The sequence below is a fragment of the Pinus tabuliformis genome, chromosome 4_2 (assembly GCF_031772625.1).
Source record: "Pinus tabuliformis cultivar Carrire ecotype Pingquan chromosome 4_2, CPIR1, whole genome shotgun sequence".
Classification (NCBI taxonomy): domain Eukaryota; kingdom Viridiplantae; phylum Streptophyta; class Pinopsida; order Pinales; family Pinaceae; genus Pinus; species Pinus tabuliformis.
The window spans coordinates 280,752,148-280,771,784 of record NC_142304.1 but is presented as its reverse complement, the minus strand read 5'-3'; positions in this window follow the sequence as shown (position 1 = coordinate 280,771,784).

Sequence of the window (19,637 nt, the reverse complement as noted above, 5' to 3'; positions counted from 1 at the left end):
GTTCTATCTGAGGAACTTATCCTGTAAATTCCTACATGGTATCGGAGTTATTTGAGGGCCGCATCCATTGGTGATCCAAATCTGAAGCCGGTACAACTGCATTTGACTTTCTTTTCCTAGATCTACTGTTTTTGACTGCTTTCGAGCCGAGAGTATTGCTTTATTGTGTTAAGAACATCTGTTCCAGGGAGGAACCCTTTTCGTTTCATGTGAAAAGGTTTCGGTATCCCTAGGTATGTCATTTTTAAGATCTGGAGGTATACAGTCTTTATTTGCAGTTATAGTTATTTATCTCTCTGTTTATTTCGGTTTATAGTCTTCTATAATTTTTTATTATTACCGGATCTATACCTTTCATTTCTGTGTATGCTCTTTGCCCCGCGACTCTGTGCGATTTAGGCAAATCAGAAACAGAAATAAAGGATTTTTATCATGCATATGCTCTTTTTCGTTGCGCCTTAGTGTGATCTTGAAAAATAAAAAACATTGAGGAAAATATATAGTTTTCGGCCAAATCTAACTTTAAGCCATAAGGCTTTTTCTTGTTTGTTCGGTTTGTGTGGCTGTTTTTTTTTTTGTTTTGTAGGTAAAAAGGGGTTTTTCAAGTAAGCACACACTCTAAACAAAAACAAAAACAAAAACAAAAACAAAAACAAAAACCAAAACCACCTTCCTCCTTTCCAAAAATTACTAACCTTTTAAACTAGCTCACTTGGTCCAAAGTTACTTTATGAGAATAGAGGTCTTGGGTTCAAGTCTTTTTTTTGTTGAGTTACTTTTTCAAAAAACATGTGTATCTTATGTTTTAAAGTTACTTTATGTAAAAGTGTTCTCACCATTATAAAAAGTGAGCCACTTATAATATTAAAGTCACTTTATCTCTTATTTAAGTTACAATTTAGTGGATAGTTAATAAAGTACCATTGTAAAAGTGACTTTCACTTATTTATAAAAGTGGGTCACAAAGTAATCTTGTTTTTAAAGTGAGTTAATTAGATTAAGTTTGAAAAGGAGGAGAATTTTTTTTTAAATATAACATTATCATTCACTTCCCAACATTCACATAGTTCGTGACATCTTCGACAACTTTTCTTCAAAAAGCCATAACTTCTTCATCTGGAAGCCGCTTTCAAAGCTGTTTTGTTTTAATCGGTCTAATTTTTCGAGATATTTCCATTGGAACACTTAGTTTCAACATATACAACTTCAGTTTCTTTTAAAATGGAAAGTCCATCCCTAGTTATTTTTGACAACACCAACTACTTCCAATGGCTATCCTACATTACAGATTTACTTAGAAGTAAAGGTCTTTATGGAATGGTCTCAGGCCAAGAGTCTAAATTTAAAGATGAAGATAAGCAAGCCAAATGGGAAAATAAGCAAGATCAAGCACATGGGTTGATAGGGATGTCTATTTCTCTAAACCTTAGATTCCATATTGTGGAAATTGATACCCCCGATGAAGCAATGAAAGAAATCAATAAAGGTTTTGGAATTAAAAATGAAATTAGAGCCCATCAACTTGAAAATGAGTTTCTTACGATGGACCCCAATAATTTTTCTTCTATTGAAGATTTTTTGTCCAAGTTCAAGACCCTTAGACTTCTCTTGGAAAGTGTTAAAGTTAAGAAAGAAGATGGTAGCGTTATCTATTCCATTCTTACTAAGTTAGGACCAACCTACTCTGTGTTTGTTTCCACCTTCCATTATACTACAGAAACCTTTATTTCTCAAGGACAAGATTACAAGTGCCCCTCTTTTGATTCCTTTTGTGATTCTTTAATAATATAACAAGAAAAACTTTTACATCTTAGTCTTCTTAATACTGAAAATTATTCTAAGAAAGTCTTAGCAGCCCAGCAACAACCAAATTCAAAGAATCCTAAGAAGAAACATCCTAAAAAGAATGGTCCTAAACCAAACAAGGGTCCTAAGAAATTTCAGTCTCAAAATGAAACATCAATTCAAAAAAATGATAAGGCAAATAAAAACAAAGGGAAGAAGACTGATAGACATTGCAACTTTTGTAATCATGATGACCACATAGAATCCAAATTCTTTAAGAAGATGGAAGCCTTGGAAGCATCCATGAAGAAGCATAACATTCATTTGGAGCACTCTTCAACTTCAACTTCATCTTTAGGAACAACACTTTCTGATGTGGTTGTCAAGCATCTCGGTTTGGTTATGCACTAAATGTATCTTATTCTTCTCATTATCATGAGTGGCTCATTGATTCTGGAGCTTCTTATCGCATGGCCGAAAACAAAGCCATGTTTTCTAGTTTAAATGATTGTAACACCAAAAATATTTATGTTGGTGATGATATATCTCTTAGTGTTGTAGGGACTGAAACTATTCATCTAGACAATAGTCAATTTAATGATGTATTATGTGTTCCTACCTTATCCTGCAACCTTCTATCTGTATATCAAATAACTCATTCATGTGAAGGTAAAACTCTTCAATTTTCACCTTATGATGTTGTAATTAAGGACCTAAGAGATCTTAGACAAATTTTAGCTAGTAGCATTGCTGATAATTCTACAAGGTTGTATAAGTTTAACAACTTTGGGTCATCAACTCTTCCTTCGGTATTTGTTGCTCATAATGATGAAGTGAAAAAACTTTGGCATGAGTGATTTGGTCACTTAAACTATCGCTCCCTTCAAAATCTATGTAAAGAAAATATGGTGATAGGTCTTCCTATGCTATCTCGTAGAGATGCAGTTTTTTCCAGATGTGTACTTGGAAAACATCATCGGGATAGTTTTGAAAAGCATGCATCTTGGCATGCCTCAGCCCCTTTACAGCTTGTGCATAGTGAATTATTTGGTCCACTTCTAGTTGTTTCATTCTCTGGCTACAAGTATTCCTTAAATTTCATTGATGATTTCTCCAGATGCACTTGGGTATACTTCTTAAAACTCAAGAGTGAGTCTTTAACATGTTCTTGGCCTTTAAGGCCTTTGTTGAGAAATAATCTGGACATCAAATTCTGAAGCTAAAGTCTAATAATGGCGGAGAATACGTTAACAACAAATTCATTAGCTTTTGCACTGAGCATCGAATTCAATTGCAACATATTGTTCCATATACTCCACAACAAATTGGTGTAGCTGAAAGGAAGAATCACACCTTAAATGAAATGGCTAACTATATTCATCAATATAAAGGACTTAGTCTTAATTTTTGGGCAGAAGCAATTAACTGTAAAAATTACATAGTAAATTGCACTCCTACTAAGGTTTTAAAGAATATCACTCCAAAAGAAGCATGAAGCTCAATTAAACCAGATGTAAGTCACTTTCATGTTTTTGGAAGTGAAGTATGGGCCATATTCCAGATGAGAAACATAAAGCCTTCGAAACTAAGAGTGAAAAATGTATTTTTGTTGGATATTCTGAAGATGTCAAAAGATATAGACTTCTTCAACCTAAATCCAAAAATGATATCATTAGAAGAGATGTAAAGTCTGTTGAAAATATATCGGCCTGCGAGTCTAGTTCAACAAATGTGCCACCTCTCTCTATCCCTTCTACTTTTGAGAATATTCCCTCTTCATATGATGACAACGAGGATGAAAATTCTCCCCCACCTTCTTGGGATCCTCCTTCAGCTCCTCAACTTCCAAAATGGGTCCAAGCTACTCGGGATGTAGCAGGTTCTCTTGTATGTGATCCTGTAGATCAGCGTTATACACGAGCCTCTTCTTTACTAGCTCAAGCTTCAATGAGTTACGACCCTAACACCTTTGCAGAAGCTTCAGCCCATCCATATTGGGACGCGGCTATGAATGGAGAATATTGTTCATTATTGGCAAATGATACATGGGACCTTGTTCCTCTTCCAAATGGACAAAAAAAATTTAGATGCAAATGGGTTTACAGAACCAAGTTTAGACTAGATGGAAAAGTTGATTAACATAAATTTTGTCTTGTTGCTAAGGGGTTTTCACAAGTTGAAGGCATTAACTATATTGAAACCTTCTCTCCTATTGCCAAAATGAACTCTATCTGCCTTTTTCTTTCCCTTGTTGCCTCTTCCAAATGGGAAGTCCATCAAATGGATGTTAAATCCACCTTCTGCATGGGGACTTGCATGAAGAAATCTATATGGAAAAACCTCTTGGATTTATTAAAAAGACTCCAACCTTGTATCTCGGCTTAAGAAATCCCTTTATGGTCTCAAGCAAGCCCCTCGGGCTTGGTATGCCAAAATGGATAGCTTTCTTTTAGGTACCAGATTTTCTAGGTGTCATTCTGATAATACTGTCTACACCAAGAAAGTTGGTGTTAGCCTCCTATACCAATAGGTTCTCATCTCTCATGATTGATAGTGGAAGGGCCAAAAATGTCTACCTTCCATGCTGCTAAGGTTCCATTTTTGTGAAAGAAACGGACAATTTAAAAAATGTAAAGAGGGTATGCCTTAAAAGAAAAATCAAAGGGCAAGAAAAGGAATTGGTCAATAAAAAAATAAGAGAAATGAACCCCAAACAAAGACCATGAGAGTGGCTAGTCCAAATTGCCACTACTGTTTTGATGGGTGGTCCAACAGCTCAAGCTGGGCCTCTCCATATTTTAAATTGCATGTTGTAGACTAGAAAGGAAGTACCTGTTCAAATAGCTCAAGCTTGACAGATGACTAGGTGATAGAGAAAGAAAGGTGCCCAACTGTTTAATCTGGGCCCCTGCAAGACATAAGGGTAGACTTAGATAGGAGGGCAGCAAAAACGAAAAGGAAATTATCAGGGTCTGCAAGACCAAGTGCACCCATACAAAATGAAGAAAAAATGTTAGGCATAATAGGCACGGTAGGCAGTTGAAGGTTGCAGAAAGCAAAATCCAAGCACATCACTTGGAGTAAATCAAAGTGGCCATCATCAGGAAAGGCAAGAGCAGTGGCCTAGGTGGCAAAGTGCTAAGTCATCATTAACTTCCCTCATTCCCTTCAAAGTTTCTTACTAACCTCCCATGACGACTGCAGGATCTGCCTGACCAGTCCTCCTTATGCTCTTCATTTGTACAAATTTGATGTCATAAATGACTTCTTTCTTTGAAAAGAAGCCACATTTCTTATGTAAAAATTCTTTTCATTTTGATCTACTACCTAACTAAGTTTGATTCCGGAAAAGCTTAGTAACTACCACTTCTCATTCTCATTCCCCCCCAGTACTAACTACTAACTGTATTTACATCAAATCCCCTATGTTTCCCTCTCCCCTACTATTATAACACCATGGTGTATAAACCCCAAGCAATGTATAAATATCCCCCCCTTTTTAGCACTATAGCTAAATAAATTTGTATAAGGGAGACATTAGTCCACCAGGGACTATGGTCAACCCTGTCTTGGGATTACTCTAACCTTTGGTAAGAGTAATAACCTTCACTTAACCTTCATTTCCCCTTCTTTCCTAAAAAATTTTTCATAAAGCCCCTTTCCCACTGCTCAAACCTAATTTTGACCTTTTGTTCCCCGACAGATTAATTCAAAACCCACCAAAACCTAAAGTTCTAAACCCGCGCAATTTAAATGAATATTTTATTTTCGGGCGGGACCCAACCCAAAGTTGCGCATCGATCAAACAGCGCCCGCCAACCGTCGATCATCCGCCGCCCCCGATCCAATGGTGGGCGGTCTTTTTTAAACCCCGACATGCCTCCCTTTAACATTCAGGGAGAGGGCGGTATTGGAGGCCATACCTGGGACGCGTGGCAAGCGGCGGGGTTGTTCGGAGCCCCCCTCCCCGATACCACCTGTTATCACTTAAGAATTCTGATTTCAAAACCGCTCACAATAGTTTGATGGTAAAAATTCGGTGCTAGTCTAGGTTTGAGTTTTGTATTGAAACTGTGATTTTTGGGAACAACTCAGCAGTTTCGTAGCGCGCTACGAAACTGCTGAAGCTGCATAATTAACGATCAGTGAACCAAATTTTGAAGACTTTCCTATCAGCATTAAAAAAGTTTTTGTGTCAGCACACATGCACATGGGAAAAGCTTACAGCACATCAAAACGTGGCCTGACAAGTGCTGTGGTGATATCATCCTTGCTAGAACCGATTAAGTGACAGTTAAAGTGTTGTGAAGTGGCCTGATGAAATTTATTATAAAGACCCTTTATTAAAGCCTTATATATTTTATGATATAACTCATGAAAGAGAATCTCATAGAGGTGGCTCTGTTTCATATCAGAATATTCATGAAGCACAATTTGCCCTGCAGTTGTATGAACATCTTCAGAAATTTGTGAAGTCTGCGGGCATTAAGGTTTCTGTTGACATTATCACACCATATAAACTACAGCTGAAATGTTTGCGGCGGAAGTTCGAAAGTGTTCTTAACACTGAAGAGGGAAAAGGATTATATATTAACACTGTAGTTGCTTTCAGGGTCAAGAACGAGATGTAATCATCATGTCTTGTGTCCAAGCTTCTAGCCATGGTGTAAGTTTTGTTGCTGATATTCGTTGGATGAACGTGGCTTTGACAAGAGCTCGCAGAGTACTTTGGGTTATAAGTAATGCCGCAGCACTGAAACAGTCAAATAACTGGTCAGCGTTAACCGATGATGCAAAAGCAATTTTATAGGGCATTGCTTCAAAAAGACTTGGAGGTTGTGAATGCTGGAGGAAAGCGTAAGCGCCTTTTGAATATAGCCATGCAATTGATCACTAATGCGGACAGGAGCTTGCAACAAGAAGACTGGACCCCGGTGGCAAACAAGGAGAAATATGCACCCTCAGCAGCTGAAGTTTTAAGGATTGTTGAAGAGACACTGGATGCTTTCTTTGAATTGCCATTATCTCAACATTCAGATCTATTCCCAGATCTTGTGGCTGGACTTGACAGAGCTCTACAGCACTATATTTCCCACAATGCTGAAATTCATTTTGATCCTATTAATGTTGCAATTGCAGCCATGTACAATTCAAAGGCTTATTTCTCTGTTGCACTCTATAGGTGAATGTAAAGATAAAGGCAATGAGCCTATTCTCCATTCCAATAATAGGCAATCTTTTGGACAGAGTATGGGATTTGAGCGTGATTTGCATAGAAGTTCTCATCTTGAGGAATCGATCACAAGTACAACTGATGTGATGTTTAGTGCATTTGAAGGATCATTTTTGGACTTGCCTTCAGCAACCAGGGAAGAAACAGCAAATAATACTTTGATTCCTGATTCCATGATCATATCTAATTGGGTGCAAAATGTTGACTTAGGAGAAAGCATTAACGAATTCTTTGAGTGTATGGATGGTACAAGGAGTTTGCATGCGGGTCCTGCTAATAGCGGTTTGTGGAGTTTGACTTATTCTGTGTTTGGTGCTATTACCGTTGCATCCACCCTTGCCTCTGGATCGGTGCTCATACCTTCTCGACAGCAACGGGTGGTATGCAATTTGAACGTTAGATTGGATGGTGTATCTATAGTACTTGCATTTGAAGATCACATTCAGTGTCTCAAAAATGATTGCCATGATGTTTGCACGAGGGAGTGTCCACTTCCTAGAGAATTGGATGTTTTAATGGTCAACTCTGTATCCAATCTTGTGTCACACCTGGAAAGTTCAAGGGCTGAATGCTTGCAATGGGAGACTGGCTCCTTGGATGAAGAGGAAATCTATTTAGAAGCTAATATTGAAGATTTGAGTTTTTCTGTTCAAGTCTCTGCTCAAGAAGTGAAGTTCAATACAATGGTGAAACAATTTGAAATCTTTGAATACCTTTTTGATAAAAGTGGAAAAGGCACAGAGTTTAGCTTGTCAAATTGTGGAGAGTTGGTGAAAAAAGCAGAAATGCCTGTGACAAATATTTTCCCTTTGTTTTCTACTAACACAGAAGACTGATCAAGAACTAGCTTTTCTGCGGGAATGTGATGAGGTGTGGAATGTCTATGGTGTGCTCAACTATTTACAGGCTCTTGTTGAGAAGTCTGTGATCATCCAGATCCTAGAGGAAGAGAAAGAAGGTAATTTAACATTTACTGCAACTGATGGATATAACTACAATGGAGGAAGCAATGTTCTGAAGGTTCTAGGATACTTTAGTATTATTGGTCTACTTCATGTACATTGCCTTCTTGGAGATTATTACAGTGGAATCAAGTGCTTGGCACCTATAGATGTTAACCAGACAGGTGTCTACAATTCAGTGATTGGAAACCATATCACAACTATTTATTATTATGGATTTGCCAACCTTATGTTGAGAAGGTATGTTGAGGCAATACGGGCCTTCAATCAAGTTCTGTTGTATATAAGAAAGACCAAACAGTTCTATCAAAAGTCTCCACAGTTTGACCAAATTCTGAAGAAAAATGAACAGTTGTATGCTCTATTGGCTATATGCCTCTCTATCTGTCCACAAATGAAGCTTGTTGAGGAAAATGTGAACAATCAGCTGAAAGAGAAGTATGGAGAGAAGATGGCAAGAATGCAGGGAAGTGAAGATTTTCGTTTCCTACTTTCAACCCGTGCAGGAGGTCTGGAAATCAATCTGGCTACTGCGGATACAGTGATTATTTTTTATTCTGATTGGAATCCTCAAAATGATTTACAGGCAATGAGTAGAGCTCATCGAATCGGTCAGCAGGAGGTTGTCAATATTTATCGCTTTGTTACAAGCAGGAGGGTTGAGGAAGACATTCTAGAATGAGCTAAACAGAAGATGGTTCTTGACCATTTAGTGATTCAGAAGCTTAATGCACAAGGCAGACTGGAAAAAAAAAAAAAAAAAACAATAAAAAGGGAACTGCACCATTTGGTAAGAATGAGCTTTCAGCGATTTTGAGGTTTGGTGCCGAGGAGCTTTTCAAAGAAGATAAAAATGAAGAGGAAGCGAAAAAGAAACTTGAGAACGTGGATATTGATGAGATACTTGAAAGAGCTGAAAAGGTTGAGTCAAAGGAAACCAAAAGCATAAAAACAGGGGCAGTTTCCTGTTTCTCAGCAGAGGTAAAGGGATACGACATTGAAGAGCAACATGGAGCCTTGAACATCCACCACAGCCACCGCCAGAAGGGAGCCAAATGTCAGAGAACGAAATCATCTTAATTAAAACCATCATGCATGTAACACGGTGTTAGAATCCTATTTGATTTAGATCTCTAAAAACTCCAGTCAACAGTCAGTTGTATTTATTAGTTAGTTAAAAAGTTAATAGGTGTCATTAGAAGTAGTTTTCGAATTCCCCTCATGCTTGAGGAGGAATATCGATCAGTTAGAATAAGAATTCTATATATAGCTGAAACAGCAAAGTAATGAGGGTTGGGAAATTTTATAACAGAGCATTGTGTTGGCTTATGTAAAGACAGAGTTTCAGTAATATAATTTGGCTGCTTTACTTCTCAGGATTCATGAAGTATTTCTATGTTCAGAATGTGTGATTTTATCCTTTCCTTAATGTCTTTTACAGTTGCATAGATGTATAATCACTCAGAATTCACTGATTGTGCTCTGATTTCCTGTATGCATTTATGAGCTGTGGTTCCATATGTGTTATGTTCTGAATACTCAAATGTTGAATGCCCTGACTTCTATGTAAAGGCAGTATCATTGTTTACTGAGGTGTTGTTGACTCCATAAGCCCAATGGAAACTTGTTTAATTTTTTTCCAACATCCATATTTGTCACAGTTATTTCACAAAGAGTTAGCCATCTTATCTTAATCAAAATCATTAACCCATCTAGAGAGAGCCCTCTCAGGTTGAGGAGGCTAAGCCTCAGCCTAAAGTAGGTCTGAAACAGTTACTTGAAGTCTTCCTGGTCTGCAGCCTTCCAGGGCCTGATTTTGAGATAACACCACCTTTGCCCAAAGGTGGTGCGGGGAGACCGCTTACCACCTCCCTGATACCGCCCCTCTGGCACCACGTCACCCACACGTCATCATGACGTCGTGTCACCTCCGCCCGTCCCCGCGCCTCGTGGCCCTCCACGTAGCCCTGCCACCGCCTCCGCCCGCCACCGTGTCCAACCACGCTGGCCTCCAGCTCAGCGTCCACGTCACCCTCCGTACCCCGGGCCCGCCGTGACGTCATGCTGACGTCATTGGCGGAAAAGCGCCAATGACCCTTTTTGTCCAAATTTGTTGTTAAAAAGCGCGGTTTTGGCCGTTTTGTGTCATTTTCAAGCGAAAGTGACCGAGCTGTTGCAAGCCACCTCATCGCGAAATTACCTCCGAACCGCCAAATTCGAAGTAGCAGCTGCCGCAACTGGTCAATTCAGCTGCATTGAGCAGCCCCTGTGCGGCCCGAAGGTTTTTCGTGTTGTTTATCCAGGTATTCACCATAATTCTCTAGTTTTACCCCTATGCATGCCTTTTCTCTGCAATTTCTCCATTGAGCACCTGTCAGATTCTAAATTCAACACTGTCTACTTCTTAATTTGCAACTAAATCAACCCACATTGCCCCAGTTCCGTAAATTTGATATTTAAACGATAAATTCATGGGCTAAAGTTGTAAATTATCCCCGAGCTACCCGGCATTGTTCCTTTTTGCCGGGTGCGTGCCCAAAGCTGCATTTCACCAAATTGAATTCTACATTCCCTCTGCAATTCGTCTTCATAAATTCACAATCCCTGTGAATTTAGCCAAGCAAAGCAGAGACAGTCCTTCATAAGCCTACCTATTCCACTTGAGGAAAACATCTAGTACTACCTGCATTCAATCTGTCATTTGAGCTTTCAGGAGCCTTGCAAGCTATTACACTTACCTTGTTCAATTCAGACTACATAATGGCTGCTCCTGCTCCCACAGCCCTCAGTATTGCTCCAATAAATGCACCAAATAAAGACCTAGAGTCCTTGCCTCTTGCAGACAGGGACTACCTCATCCAAGACTTTGCGGGTAACAGGGACCATTTGCAGACCTTCAGGAAATTGAGAGATGACTACCTGAATGGCAAGGATACATATGGGATATGGGATTCAAATCTTCCATACTACTGTCTCCCCTCTGTCAACATTTTTCCAGAGGTTATTCGCCTATGTGCTGAAAATTATGATGTGCAGCACAGAGCTATTAAGTCTCCATCTGGGAGCATCCTCTTTCACATTAATGTTGAATCCATCAACCAGATGCTTAACTTCAATCAAACTGAGCTGTTGTTCCCTTTCTCCATGAACTCTCTGCTGGACACAGGTGCTAAGATGTCCAGTGAAGACATTCAGAAAATCACCAAGATATTTATGAGGCCTGAATGCCAGCCCACAGGGCCACCTCCCTACTTGGATGTCTATTTTACTGATGTAGGCAGGCTTCTGTTGGACATGATTGCTTATGTGCTGGGATACAGAACCAGTGAGCATGTGGATGAAACAATGCTAGTATTTTTGGCTGGTTATAGCCCAGGCCAACCCCCTGCCCGCAAATATAATTTTGCCAAGTTCATAGCTAACAAGATTCATGAACAGATGTGCAAAGTAGACAGAGAGGGCATCTTCAAATATTCATCCTATATCTACCACCTTCTCATGTACTATCAGTCCGAGGCTTTCCCATGCTACATCAAAAAGCTGGACTCTAAAGGGGAAAGAAGATCTGTTATCTTCTAGACATCTGTCTATCATCAAGTGCAAAAGTCACCATATTCATATTGTGAATTCATTGATCAGTTTGTTTATCCCGTCTCTTGTTTATTAATGAGGTCCCCTCCTCCCAGAATATCATTTGAAATACAGAAGGTCCTGCAGCTCTCCAAGAATTACAAAATAGGTGATTGGTACCTATATGAGGATCATACAGTCATCAGAGTCTATGGCTGTGAGCTCTGTCCATACAGGCTCCCAAAATATATGCCCATGAGGCTATTTGCCTTGGAGTATTATAGGCAGCTAATTCACTCTGACCTCACTCACTTTCACAGCTCCAAAAAGAAAGCCCATCTCAAGTTCAAGCACCACCTCGGCCCATTCATAATGAATAAAAAAGAGGGATGGCAAGATGCTGAGCTAATACTTAAAGATAAGTACATGCTCTCTAAAAGCTTCTGTTGGGTCCCCTATGACCCTGAAGGCTTCATCACTGCTAGGAGAGTTAAGTACAGGCTGCTAGGCTATGAGCATTGCAAGTACCCACATATTGAAAAGTATGCCAATCAGCAAGAGTGGCTGCAAGACACCTTAATTGAAAAATTAACTGAAGAAGAGATAATGATAAAGAATGTTAAGGATTTGGAAAAGACTCTTGACTTGGATTGTGTGCAGCAGGTACCCTTCAAACGACCGCAGCCAGTAGGAGAAGGTACCTCGGCCTCAGCAGCTGCACCAACCACACAGATATCTTCCACAGCAGCACCAGGTACAGACAAGGGTAAAGGAATAATGGGGGCTGAAGAGAAAACAGTGAAAGAACAGCCTGCCTCCTCAATAGGGCAGCAACAAGAGCACACCCCTCCTCCACAAACTGAGCCACCAGTAGCACCAATTTTGCAGACCCCAGCACATGAGGAGAGGGGTATGAAAAGAGATAGAGAAGAGTCCACTCCTGCTAGTGGATCCTCCCAACAACCCCAGGCCAAGAGACAAAGGGTTGATTCTCCAGAGATAGAAGTAATCAGTGAAGAAATCTTTGACAGTTCAAGGAAAGATGGAGAAGGCAGCCAACATACAGGTACAAGCTCTTTTCAGCAGGAGCAGGCATTACAAGTTGGTTTGGAGGTGTCCTCCTCCTCTCAGCAGAGCAAGAAGCCCAAAAGCACTAAGGCTTCTTTCAAGCAAATCAAGGCCCAAAACGACTTGCTGAGAGTAGAAGTATATAAACAGTTTCTAAATGCAACACCAGCCCAGAAAGAAAGGCTAATGTCTGTATATGACATTCAAGAGGAGAAAATGATCCTCAGTCATTTCAAGCCTAAAGTGCCGCAACCTAAATCAGCTGTGGATTATGTGAAGACAAGGGTGGAGGTCATGGCCAAAGACATCCATCCCATGGACCAAATAGAACTCCACAAGCAAACTGGAGAAATGGTCTATGCCACCTTGTTGGACAGGGCAACTATGGCCCATGAGTTAAAAGAATCACTGAAAAATACCAACATTCAGTTGGATTTTGAGAGAATGTCCTCCATAGCCAAGGACAACAGAATAAAATCACTGGAGGACATCATCATTGACTTGGGACATGATCCTAAGGATCCAAAGAGCGTAAGGGCCCTCCTCAAGAAAAAAGAAGATGACCTCAATGCACTGAAAAAGAGGTTAAAACTACTGCCCACAGAGCACCCTCAAACAACAGAGTTACAAAAAGAAAAGGAGGCCAATGAGCAACTGGACCTCATAATGCAACTCAACCAGAAGGTCCTCGATTTGGAGAAAGAACTTGAAGGGGCATTACAAGATAAGCAGGGAGAATCTACATCCCAAGTTCCTCCAACCACATCAACAACAGAGGCAGCAGTAGCCCCTGTAACAACTACAGCCGCAACAGGAGCAGCAGCAACAACAGCTCCAGACTCAAGTACGAGCATGGAAGACTTGACAAAAGCTATTAAAGAAATGGAGCTCCAGGCAAATGAGATAAAGCAGGCCAAGGAAAAGTTGGCAGAACTAGATGCCAAATATGATAAATCAAAAATAACTGTGGCAGAACAAGGCAGAGAAATAAAGGCCTTGAAAGAAAAAATAAAGACTTTGGAGAAGGAGCTCAAGCTAGAGACTGCTATGGCAGAAATCAAAAGAATTTTGTGGGCCCGCATTGACCAATCCATCACCAAGCAATGGAAATCAATTAAGACTGTGCATGAGCAGATGGATTTGATTGGCCAAGCATAGACAGAGATTCAAAGGGCCAGAATAGCGCTGGGAAACAGGCCGGAGCTAGCCAATAGATTGATAGATTTTTTGAACAGGCAGACAAAGGAAGAACTGGCAGCCATCAATATTGTCAACAGAACAGAGGTTGTCCTTACAGTTAAAAAGGTACTCACTCTCAGAAATTATGTACAAACTGTGGAGAGGAAGTGCTATGAAATCCAGGCTGAGGTGGATGAGTACAAGGCCAAAATGGGAGCACTGCAAGCCAAAGGACTGCCTAGCCTACTAAACAGCACGGGAAGACTGCTCCCCCGTGAGCAATATGCAAACAGGATGTCCACCTTTGTGGAAAATCAAATTACTGCAGCTGGCAGTACTTCGGAGGAGGCAGGGCCTCCAACAAGGCAGAGTCTTCTACAGAAACGCGAGAATATATTTTTCATTGAAAATGAAATCCACCACCTTTTTGAAACTCCTCCTAATTTTTACAGATATACTGAAGTAGATGAGACTTTGGTGAAGATCCGAAGACACCAAATGCCCAAGGAGGATTGGTGGCAAGCAATGCTTCAAATTTTGCCACATTAACTTTAGATGTTCCATCCCAGTCAGCTACAGCTCAGCAAAAGTCAAACATCATTAAAGGCAGCTGAAAGATGACTCAGCACAAGACAGCGGCAGCAAGCAAAGAATAAGATATACGCGCTTTTTTGGACAGCGTATCCTCAACCGACTCCAACAGGCCACAAAGTCAATATCTTCTGACCATTTTGGACAGCTAAGGCACTGAAGAGTTACTACAGCATTTACTCCCTCAGCTACAACACTCCAGGAGTTGGCATGACATTAATGAAACATTTACTCTTCAGATAGATATTTTCTTATGTAAATTATGTATATATACCTCCCTTAGCAACGTATGAGGGGTTGGTGATTTTCACTCTGAGGCAAATGTATTGTATACTTTCAGATTATCTAATGCAAAGGGCTCGACCAGCTCAGTGATTTCCTGAATGTTTGATGTCTGGCTGATACCATGCATGCTGTTACAGAATTCTTGTGCTGTCTGATGGAATAATAAGTTTTTCTCAATCTCTGTTTTGTCTTCTTATGTTATTAAATCATGCTCATGTTTCACTGATCTAGCAGTAGAGAAAAGGGATAGTGCAGGATATGTTTGGTTACACCTTGTGCTCAATCTTTTATTGTTGTAAATGTTTTCTTCAGAATTAATTATGGACATGAATTCTTAATTGCTCATGTTTTCATTAATTCTATAAATATGAATGTTATCTAGAAATTCTTCACTGCTTCTAAATAATATTCTCACTTTTTCTCCATATCAGTTTATTGGAAGATTCTTAATTGCCTTTCATAAACTGGATACATCACATTCAATCACAATTTCAAAGCGTTGTTTCTCAGACACTTATCTAGCTCTGCAGCATCACTACCGTATCAACACAGCATACCAAACAACTAAAGGACCACTGACTCCATGCCCAATGGCCTAGAACACTCTAGTGAGCACATATATATCTTGACTGAAATCATCATCCAACAAATTCCAAAAAAAAACAAAACTTGAGCATCATAGCTAGCCTAAAATACTACACAAACAAAGCTAAAACATAAAGAGAGAGCCCTCTCTGGTCATAGGTAGGCTAGAACCTGTGACCCAAAGATTGGTTAGTGGTTACCTCGGCCGTATTCCCTTGGGAGTCAAAGGGAACAACCTGAGTGATAACATAATTGGCGACTCCACTGGGGAGAGAGCGTATTTTTCAACTGCTGTCTGTCTCTAGACAGTGGTTCCAAAAGCTTGAGCAGTCCCTTAAAATAAGTTCCAAAATATCTTCAAAAATACCAAAAAGAAGTTCTGAAGCTGGCTCCTAAGAAGAAAACTAGGCATACCAGGTCAAATCCTGACCCAAATCCTCCTCCTGTTTTCGAAAACCCCAATTTGATCCATAAAACTCATAAGAGCCAAAAGGAACCAGAGCAATCTCCTGAATCTAGCCCTAAGGCAGTTCAACATAGTTTTATTCCCACCCCTTCTAAGCCTACCGTTCACCTTCATACAACTCATTCTTCCCCCTCTTCATCATCCACTTCACAAAATGTATTGTCAGCACCTAACACACAAACTGCTATTGTTGCCCCTGTGGTTCCCATGGTTCCCGTTGTTCCAGTTGTCCCACTTCTCCCACCAAATATGGCTAATCGTTATGCACCCCTTCAGTTGCCTAACAATCCTGGGGCTATGCCTTAGGATTACCAAGGCAAAATAACTTATTTTGTTGGAACCAGTACGTACACCGCCTTACAGCATACTAAGAAAATGCTAGACTACTTCGAGAACTATGAGATAGATGATGATGATGTGAGGATGAAAATCTTTGTCCAAAGTCTGACAAGTGAAGTGAGAACATGGTTCCGGGGCCTGACCCCGAATTCAATAGCTGATTCGGGTGCCCTTTATCAATCCTTTTTAAACCGATGGGAAAAGAAAAAGGATCCCCTGCACATCTGAATATGACACCATAAGAAGAGGCCCTCAAGAAACTTTCCTAGACTATTGTACCAGATTTAACACCATTTACAATGCCATTCCTCAAAATCTTAGACCCCCACCTGATTTAGCGTTGATTAAATTCCCTGATGGATTTGATGCTGATATGGCATATCAGCTAAGAGAAAGAGCCCCTGCAACTCTAGCAGACATGCAAAACATAGCTGTGAGTGTAGAGGCAAATCTGATTGCAAAAAGAAACCAGGCAAGAACTGAACGGAGAACTACTTTCAAAGAAGAACCCTCATCCTTCGAGCAAAAGCTAGATGCAATCATTAAGGGAATGGACAAACTTGGAGATAGGGTGGAAACCATAGAAAGAAAATCATCATGGGAAACCCAAACAAGCAATATTAGAAACCCAAACTTTAGAAAGAATCAAAATCCTAATGTTGGTAGGACTGATCCTGACCAGCATGTCAGACCTCCTTTTCAAGAGAATTATGCTGAGGCTTCAACATCTAGTGAACCTAGTGAGGATCCTCACATCAATCTAATGGGTTTGGATGGTGAAAATCAAGTCTTTTTGACACAAGAAGACCAAGAGGTTTACAATGAAAATCAATTCCATACTAAGTCAGGAGAATCTTTCGACTTTAAAGAAGGATATGATGCAGCTGTGTATGAGGTGCACAAACAGTACAAACTAAGGAGTAGAACAATAGAGGTACCTACACCCCCCAAACCAAAGGACAATAAACAATCAAAAAGGATCAATGAAATTACTACTCCCCCCGAATCAGCTGACAACTTAAAATCACCGGCCACAGAAGTAACTGTGGAGGACATTTCAGAACAACAGTCCTCTCAAAATCAGCCAAGTTTGCCCCATAAATCAAAGATAAAGGCAGATACTCCCATAGGAAACAAACAGGGCACCAGTCTTATTCAAAATGCGCCCAATGACGAACACAGGACCCCTGATAATACAGCTGAAAAGGAAAAAAACTACAACACTAAATGCCAAAATTCAAATAGAAAAACCTTTCAACTTGGAAACAGAAATTAGTAAGCTAAAAATATCAGTGCCTCTTTCAGAATTAGACAAACATGACATTTATAGACAGCAGATCAATAGATCACTCCAAATATCAGATAATAAAGATGTTGTGAACGTTCTAGATGACCAACCAGAGTTGCTGTTCGGACCTGAGGTTAATGGAAAAACAGAGAATGGAGGGATACCACCCTTTTATGTCAGCCTGAATATTCATGACAAGGTCCTACACAATGCAATGTTTGACTCTGGGGCCTCACACAACTTAATGCCCAAATCTATAATGGAAAAACTTGACTTAGACATCACGAGACCCTACAAGGATCTATTTTCATTCGATTCAAGCCAAGTCAGATGTTTAGGCCTGATCAAAGACTTATGCGTCTCCCTAGTCCAATATCCAACCAAAACTATCTTGATGGATGTAGTGGTAGCTGACATACCCCCTAAGTATGGCGTGCTCCTGTCCAGATCCTGGGGGGCCAAACTTCAAGGATCTCTGTAATTGTACATGTCTTATGCAACTGTTTCAGTCTTTGGTCAGCCAAAGAGATTGTACCGGGAAACTCTGATGAAATATGTGGTAAGCAGTCAAGATAAGCCCCAAAACTTTCCAATCTATTCCATACACTCAAACATGGATTCATTCATTCTCTACAATGCCGACATATGTCACAAAGCTCATTCTCAACTTTTAATGACAGTAGAGACCAAGGAATCAGACGAACAATCCTCCTGCAAAGACCAAGGGACCATGGTGATGGCTGTTAACAAGATAGAAGGAAATGATGTGCCCAACAACTTGCAAAAGACAAATCTGCCCATCATCCAAGTCACTAAAAATTTTAATCCAAATCTTGATCATGAAACTTTATGGTATCTAGAATTTTATGGCTCTGTAAACAAGCTGGGGGCTGGGGCAGGAGTATGGATCCACAATATGCATAATGACCAAGCTGAGGGCCATGCATATAGACTAAACTTCCGATGCACAAACAACATGGCTGAATATGAAGCCCTACTGTTAGGACTGAAACTCCTAAAAAATCTAGGTGCAACCAAAATCTCAATTTTAGGAGATTCAGACTTGGTCATACAGCAAATGAAGGGAAATTTCACCACAAACGATCTAAGGTTGAGATCATACAAGGGGGCAGCTATTCAAATACTTGACAACTTCTCACAAGCACAATTGACTAAGATTTCCAGAGAACTTAACCTACATGCTCCCAGCCTAGCAACCTTTGCCAGCACTTGTAAGTTACCTTTCAAAACCAATCATACATTCACAGCTGAAATCAAACACAGACCTTTAGTCCCGGATAACATCAAGAATTGGCAAGTCTTTGACAATAAAAAACAGATAAAAAACTTTCTCACTTTAAAGGAAGAATTTTCGGGCATGAACATTGACACTAGTACTGGAGAGGATCAACCACAAATATGCACAGTTACACAGAACATATCAGCTGAAGCAGCTGATCTGGTTTTACATCTGACCACCTTTGACAGTGAAACTATACGGGAGTTGAAACAATCAGAAAATGTGGAGGAAATGGCTGAAGCAGAAGATGAGGTAATTGAGCTAAAGGATAATTTTCTGCCCATAGGTTTAACCCCTTTGGAGGATCTGTTTGACTCAAATGATATCTCAAGAAAACCAAAAATCCAACCACTGAATGCTGAAATAGAGGATTGTAACATTGGGACACTTGAACATCCCAAAATGGTCAAATTATCCAAAGCATTACCTCCTGAACAGAAGCTGAAATATATTGAGTTATTTAGAGAATTTCAAGATGTCTTTGCCTGGAGCTATGAGGACCTTAAGTCTTATGATACATCAGTTATCCAGCACACAATACCGTTAAAAGAAAATCAGAAGCCATTTAAGCAGAAACTCAGGAGAATCAATCCAGTCCTCCTTCCCCTCATTGAAAAAGAAGTCAAACGTATGTATGAAGCAGGGATCATTGCCCCAATTAGATTCTCAGAATGGATTTCAAACCTAGTACCTACTAGGAAAAAGACAGGAGAAATCAGATTGTGTGTTGACCTTAGGAATCTCAACAAAGTGTCTCTCAAGGACCATTATCCTTTACCAAAAATGGATCATATCTTGCAAAGGGTGGTGGGAGCCTCAAGGATCTCCTTACTAGATGGCTTCTCGGGATTCAATCAGATTCTAGTACACCCGGATGACCAAGATAAAACTGCCTTCACAACACCTTGGGGAACATTCAAATATGTTAAGATGCCTTTTGGGCTTAAAAATGCAGGGGCTACATTCCAAAGAGCAATGGATATTGC